This window comes from Calypte anna, chromosome 2 (genome assembly GCF_003957555.1).
Source record: "Calypte anna isolate BGI_N300 chromosome 2, bCalAnn1_v1.p, whole genome shotgun sequence".
Classification (NCBI taxonomy): Eukaryota; Metazoa; Chordata; class Aves; order Apodiformes; family Trochilidae; genus Calypte; species Calypte anna.
Window position 1 is genome coordinate 132,921,931 of NC_044245.1, and position 8,170 is coordinate 132,930,100.

Consider the following 8,170-nt stretch of genomic DNA (forward strand, 5'->3'; position numbering starts at 1 on the left):
CCCTCTATTAAAGGCTGAGCTGTATGAAGTAAATTAGGTCATATCTAGATCTTGTTTATTACTAAAAGACTATACCATACATCTGACTTCTAGCTAGAATTCCTCATTAATCTGTGGAGTCATTACCTCTTCAAAACTGGTGACATAATATAAACTAGTGTTGCTCTTAGATACTTAGTCATACTTTTATTTTAGGAAGAAATGTGTCACCTCTCTATACTGTACAATCTCAGTTATTGCCAACTGCATCACCACTGTGAAATGGCATCATGAGGTGCACTGATGCAACTTGATTAAGAATCGTGTGTTACCAAACCTTTGTTTTGATGGCTTTTCATGGCTAATCAGGAAAGTGAGCTTCTTGTGCTTCAAAAATACATACACACGGGCACACAGGGTGGTGATGTTCCCTAAAATGGAAGGAATGTGAAGTGAAAGAAGAGAGTCATGCACATGCAGAATAGGAGTGTGACACCAGCTTGTTACATCCCTCTCAATGACTTTTTGAGTACAAGGGTGGCCAAGGCTTTAGGAATGAGTTGAAAGCTAAATATAGAGGAAAGGAGTGAGGTCAGGGAAGGAATACAGTGAAACATGACTGCAAAAGGACAACCATAGGGTATAAGACTAACAGGAACCCCAGTTGTAAGGTAGGATCAACTCCACCTGCATGTTTTCAGGTGTCTGTTTTACCTGTTCTTGGACTGCCAGCCGTAGATACTCCCAACTCTGCCTTGGCAATCTGTTTCAGTGGTGAACTGGCTTAAACGAAACCTTTCCTGAGTTCTTGCATCCATTTCTGTCACAGCACTTTAAGCCTCTATCACTGCTGAGAACAGACGAATCCCACTTACTTCATGAAGACTGCTGTATTCCTCCTCAGACTTCTAAGGACCCCGCTTCTTCCCAACTTTTCCCTTGTTTTCGTGATTCCTGATCACACTTCTGCCAGCTGCTCAGTTCTTGACACTAGGTCCACATCTTTCTTCAAGTGTGATGCCCCAAATGGGGATGATATTCTAGTTCAGGATTGCCCATAATGTGGAAAAAAAACAGTTTTCCTATAAACTGGTCCTGATTAATATTACATTTGTAATCTCCAAAAGTCCAAAGGCTTTCCTGCTAAATGGCTGTCTGTATTCACAGAGCTGACTGTTCCTGAATATGTGACCATCTTTGTTTTTATTAAATTGTGTTTTAATTTGTTCAGGAAACTTTTTCAGTTTGTCATAACCTATTTGGGTTTTAATCCCTGTTCCAGTGTTCTTGCAATTCAATTAATGTTTCATAAATGTCCTTTCTAATCCAGGTTTGGAATCACAAATGAAAACAGCAGGCAAGTGTAAAGCAGACTAAGCTAATAAGCACATTCAGTTTAATAGAGATGTGGTTCCCCAGTTAATTTTGTATTCATCCAGTTAATTTTGCATGAGAAAAAAATTTAAAAACCCTGACTGATGTCAAGATGTGTGCTATCTGCTGCTCTTGCCCACCTTTGGAGGTCTGACCACATGAGCTCCATAAGACCCTTCCAACCTCAACTCTTGTGTGATAGATACTGTGACCCTCCAGAGCCTGCTACATTGATGTAAAAAAGAATTAAGATTGGTTTAATGTAATTTGTCAAATCAAAATTGCCTGTTACTGTTCTTGTTACAAAGGCTACTGCTGGGTAAATGTCTGTAATTACTATTGAGGTTCTGGGACACTTTTACTCTCATACAGTCTTTGAAAACATTTCCAGAGGAATGTTTGAAAATTACAGCACATTTTAAATAATTGTCAAAAAAGACACTTTTTATTTTCTAATGGACTCAACCTTGCTGTACTGATCTCGCAGGCTTAATGCTTTCATAGTTTAGTTAAATGACAGCAAAAAGATACAGACAGATGAAAAACACCAGGATTACAAATCTAAACTCCTATTAAATCCACGTTGCATGACAATGTGTTAAATGAATGTTTAGTTAAAATTGGTCACTAGTTTTAGCTGAAACTATAATATCACAGACTTGTCCAAAGTGCCAGTGAAACTTTAATGTAATTTTTCAGAAGATAACTAAATTTAGGCTACTTAATTTTAGGGTTTTTAATGGTGTTGGGATTGAAAGTGTAGAATAGTATCTTATTTTATATGGTGATGTTGCCAGCAAGAGGTTAATCATAAGAAAAGTATAAATAAGGTCTGAGGCATACAGTGAGATTCATACTTCACAAGTTACATACTTTACAAATGTTTTACTGCTGTTAGAGTTGCATTTATTACTTTCTAGATCTTTAATTTTTATTCTTAGTGGAACAACAGGCCAAGACTACCCCTAAATTGCTAATTCTAATCTAAATGCCAATCAACCTAAAATCCCTTATGGGATGAGTATGTTTTAAGCTGGCTGAGCCTGGACCCCATTTTCTGTGTGTTTTCCATGTCTCACAAGGTATATTCTAATGCACAGCAGGGCTTGGTGAAAGTGTCTGCATCATGGACTTTCAGAAGTTCAAAAGCTATGCTTGAAGTCAGAGTTGAGTGACCATTTCTTGCAGAAGGTTTATAGTTGGAGAAAGTAAGTAGATGAGCAGGTTTGACATGTCAAAATTTGCAAACTCCCTCTTCCCTGCCCCGGGATTCCTGCAGTTCAGAGGAACTGACATCTTAAGACAATCTTGACATCTTAAGACAAGTCTTTACATGTTTCTAGGACATGTTGCTGCTTTTGGATTGCTGCATTTCAGTTAATACCTCTGATTTCCTGAATTCAAAGTTGCAGAGCCCTAGTTGAGATATTGCCAATGTCAATGTTAAATATTGGGATGCTTTTGTTGTATGGGGTTTTTTTGTTTGTTTTCCCTGGATGGATTATTCTCTGTATAGTAATATACTATTTAAAAATCCTCATATTTTCTTTCTCATGCCATAGAATAGTATGTCTCTGGAAGATCACTTTGTCATTAATTTTTTATCTTTTTAAGGATGTTTGTTTTTAAAAGTAGAACTGTATCCTTCATCCATTACTTTACCTTGTCAGGCATTGATATGAGTTACTCCGTGTTTTTGATGCCTTAAAGCAAGAAATTTAATTTTCCACCTATTTTAAGTGTATGAAAGATGCTATCTTCCTCCTTGGAGTTAGGGGTGAGTAATGAGAACAACCTCTGCTCCATGGTAAAGTGTATCCAGCTGCCACTACCAAACCTCAAGACTGAATTTTCTTCCAGTTAAAGTACATTGTAACAGAACATCATACACTGCCAGTGATCACACCAAAAGGTTACAGTTCTGGATTTCCTTAGAGTGCAGCTCAAACACATCACTTCTAACAGCAGTAATGAGCAGCTGTATCCTATCAGTGTGCAGGTTTGTGTATAATCCAGGTGTCTGAGTTCTAAGAAGTGGAGTGTTCCTGAGCCTTTGGACTGGGTCCTGTGTAGCCTTTAGCAGAATGCAGTCCATGCATTCGTTAGTGCAGTTCCTTGTGTTTGCATCCTGTATTATATGCATGGTCTATTTTTTTTTTTTTTTCTGGAATTCTGTTGAATAGTTTACTCAAACTATCCCTGCATAATGAACAGGGAATCTGCAATCTGCATTTGATTACATGCTATTTCAGGCTTCAACTATATGAGAAACCTGGACTTATCCATGACCTATCATGACAGCTCTGCTTCATGTAGAAAATGCATCAAAAAAAACCAGCCAAGAAAACCCTGGTCAGAACCAGGCTTGAAAGACTCTCCTGTGTGTCAGGCTGGGTAGTGGGGGAGAGGGAAGACCCATCCAATGGCACCAACTACAGCTCATGAATTGCAGAGCAGAGCCCCAGAGCTCCTTTCACTCTGGGTGAGATGAACTTGAAGATGGGAATTCAGCTTTATTTTTCACCACAGTCTGGTAGAGAAACTGGGCCATTAGAGCTCACAGAAACCCAATCCAGGAAACAGACATGCATCAATATTATCTTCAAGTTCCTTTACAAGACCTGATAATGAAGTGACAAAAGTCTTTGCTGTCTCAAGTATGCTACTCCTCCAAAATTATCTTCATTTTACAGAAGAAGAAAACTAAGATTAGGAGGCAGAGTCTTAAAGCACTTTGGCACTCTCTTCCTACTTTTGCATATCATGTTCTCTGCCTTCCTTGGGCGTTAGATGCCTGCAAGAAATCCAGGCAGTTTAATCAAATTCATACCAGATAAGAAAGTAGAGGTAAGTTTAGATGCTTTTAGTCTCAGTGTACTTTCAGGCATAAATACATATTTTATCTGAAAATCTGTAGGGAGTGAACAGAAACAAGGAACAAGCAGTAATTAAATAATTTATTTCAAAATGTGAACAAACATTTGAAGGAAATAATTTGCATTAGGCTTTTGGTTCTCTTTGCATTATGAGGGAATTTCTGAAGGTCATGACAAGAAGATAACCTCTAAAGATACCTGCAGATATGCTACTATTCCAGTTTATATTGATTGTATGTCTTTGGCCAGGAGTTAATATCTTTTTCTGATATAAAAATTATTCAATATTATGAGCAAAATAATTTTATGGTTCCAACATGCTGACGTATCTTGGTTTCTTAGTTTACATTTTATCAAGAAGTAGTTTTATAGCTTTGAGAATAGGACAATATTGGCTGTTATTGAAACCTGTCCCTGAGCAGAGCATTGGAGATGAGGAATTCAAAGTCTTCACATAACATTGCAATATGAGACAGACAGGAGCCAGAGTAGGAGAATTTGAAATTAGACACCTAGATGCAATATGATACATGATACATGTATTTTAAACATCTACAAGAGAGAATAAAAGAATAATAATAAAAAAAACCCAACCAAACAAAAAAAAGCACAGTTTGATAAAGACCAAAGATGTTACAAAACCAGTGATAAGGGGTATAATCAAGTCACCATTTCCCAATTATTAATAAAGCAAATGTGGGTGGAAAACATAATTTTCAGTTTTCAAAAAATTTTCCTTTCACATACAGTGTCTTCTGGCTAATTAGAGCAGTACAGCAACAAACTTAATTAATAACTTTAAGTGTTTACATGATCAACAATTTGTCTGAAGTGCATTTACTTCCAGGTATTACTCAGTGTGAGTCACTTTGTTCTCCTGAATTATCCTTACAGCCAACAAGTTTTGCTTAAAATCTGACAATACAAAATATTAAACATACACACAACTGATGCATATAGTTGACCTACCACCAGTTTTTGAAGGATTGAAGACAATGTGCATTTAACTTGTAAGGGAGTTACTAATGATTATCATTGTATTTCAAGTCTTGCAACTATAAAAAAAAATCTTGACTTCTGAAATCATGACTTGAGGGGGCAGCAGCAAACAGACTGGATGTTTTAAAAAACATGGTCCAAAGTCTTCAAACACAGAAAAAACCCTATACATAGGAAGAACAAATACAGGAAAATTGAGTTTGTATATTTCTTGATTTGCTTTAAAGTGTTGTAATTCAGGATGAGGCTCAAAACTGAGGAAACTGGCCTATCTTGGTGTATTTTCATTATTTTAATGAGATTTTTAAAATATTCACTAAGAGAAATACCTTAAATTAGGCAAATACTGCATTTTTTAATAAATCTATCAATTAGCTAAAGCAATTGGAATATATTTAATGCCTCAGTCAAAATCATACTTAGCTTTATTGTTATTACACATCCTTGAAGCTCCTGACACAAAGGGTTGTCTGAAACATGCGATTTTATGGCCCAGATTTGGACGTCCCCATGGTAGAAAGCAGCAATCCTCATGACTAGTCCATCACGATGTTTCTCATAGTACAGGGAATCTTTAAAAGGGATTTTAAAAAGTTATACTGGTACACTGAGGCTGACACTGAGGGTGTGATTCTTGACCTTTGGGTAATGCAAACGAAGTCTCCTGAGTGCCATCGGCTCTGCCCGCTCCCCCCGCCGCCGCATTCCACTGCCACAGGCAGGACATGCTGTTATTTATTAGTTCTCACTTAAGCACCAACTGCTTTAACAGCATGCAGCTGTGTTATTGTTAGTAGAGGTAGACCCCTAACTTTGCCTGTTTTTAACTGAGCGAGAGTCCCGTGGCCAGCCTAGGAGAGGAGCACTGCTCTCTGAAGTTCCTTGCCTGAGCAAGGCTGACATTTGGTGTCAAGAAGTGAGTGATGGGAATTGCCGGGAGACCAGGTGGTATTTACCCTGTCCTATGGGTATTTCCAGGGCTCACGACTGGGCTTCAGATGCCAGTGAAGGTGGAGCTCAGATTCCAAAGAATCTTTCAGGGTCGATTTTAACCAAAAACTTCAAAAATGTGTTGGATTTAGTTACACGTCTACCTCATTTTTAAATGACTCCTATGATGTCTGCCTGTTTTCTTGTATTATGTATGATTAATCAAAGGGCTGTGATTAAAATTGGAAGTTCTTTGCAAGGAGATGAGAGCAGAGGAGTAGGATCCTGCAGATGATATTGCATGGGTATTATTTTAAACCACCCATCCTTGGATATGCAGTAGGAGGGCTTTCCTCTCAGGAAATCTAATTGCTGGTAGCAGAGCCCAAAGTGGAACGAACTGTTCTGGGTGGGGGTCACAGGTATATCCACTCAATTTTCTTAACAGCTTGGTGAGCTACTGATGTGGCTTCCTCATGCTCTGCTTAAGCACACTGACAGGTATGCTTATAAATCCAGTGAATGATCCAGTGATTTAAAATACAGCTAAGTGTACTAATAGAGTCAAGCTGGAAATCTGCTCCCCACACCCTTTTCTTCAATAAACCTAGCCAACCTTCCTCATGGTTGGTATCAGCCTTTTGAACACAGAAAATTTTAGGAGGTGATGTATTTTCAAGAATGGCTTTTGAGTTTTGAATATGTGTGACTGGTTGGTTTGAGATGTCAGGCAAGTAAACTGTTTCTCACTCTCACTGGCCTTTCCAGCTCATTCCATGCGTCACTGCTGCCTTAATTAAGTCACTGCTGACTTAATCCAGTGTTACATAAGTCAGGAATGCTGGGTTGGAAGGGACATCAAGGATCATCTTGTCCAACCTTTCTGGGTGAAAGCACCATCTAGACAAGATGACCTAGCACAGCACTCTGTCCAGATCAATCTTACGCTTGTCCAGTGTAGGGGAACTCATCACTTCCCCTGGGAGATCATTCCAGTGGCTGGTTGTTTCTTGTGGAAAATTTTCCTCTTGTGTCCAATTGGAAACACCCCAGGAATAACTTGCATCCACTACCCTTTGTCTTTTCCATGTGGTTCTTTGTAAAAAGGGAGTTTCCAGCTGCTTTGTAGCCTACTCTCTATTACTGGAACATGGCAATGTCTCCCCTAAGCTTTTTTTTTTTTTCTTGAGGCTGAACAAACACAGTTCTCTTATCCTGTCCTTGTATGTCAGGTCTCCCAGACCTTTGATCATTTCGGTGGCCCTTCTCTGGATTTTCTCCATCTTGTCCACATTTTTTTTGTCTAGTAGGGAGAAAAACTGAACACACTATTCCAGGTGTGGCCTGACAAGTGCTGAGTAGAGCAGGAGATGGATAGGAGTGGGATTTGACAACAATAACAATAAACAATTCAGCATTTAACAGCGCCAGAATGCTGGCTCAGCTTTTCTAGCTCTTTCCTTAAAATAAAGAGAAAGGAGAAGCACACGTTTGCATTTGAAGACTGTTATGGTACTCATATCATTTGACTGGGTATGGTAATCTTGGGGCTACTTCATTTGCTTTGTTTCTCTGTGGATCCTGATAGGGTTTGTGGCAGAGGTGCAACCTCTGAGGGTATAACAACTTCCCTAATATAATAACAATATCAGAAACTGAAGTCAGACATAAGTAATCTATTTTTTTCTCTTAGCCAGATAACTGCCAAAAATGTATCTGCTGAAATTGCTGCACTATATTAATATTGGTCTTTATTTCTCTCTTGGTATTTCTCTTCACATAGTGATTTATAATGTTCCAGCTTGACTCAGGAAAGAAAGAGAAAGCAACTGGGAGATTTTGAATGGTAGGAGTGAAGTAATAAAGATAAAAGACATCTTGCCATACATTTGGAAACCTTCTGGGAATTGCATGAGAAGCATTTCAGTGAGTGGAATCCAAAGGCAAAAGCTGGCACCAAGCTACACACTGAGCTTGGATAGTCCCTCACAAGCTCTCTTTTAAGGGTTCTC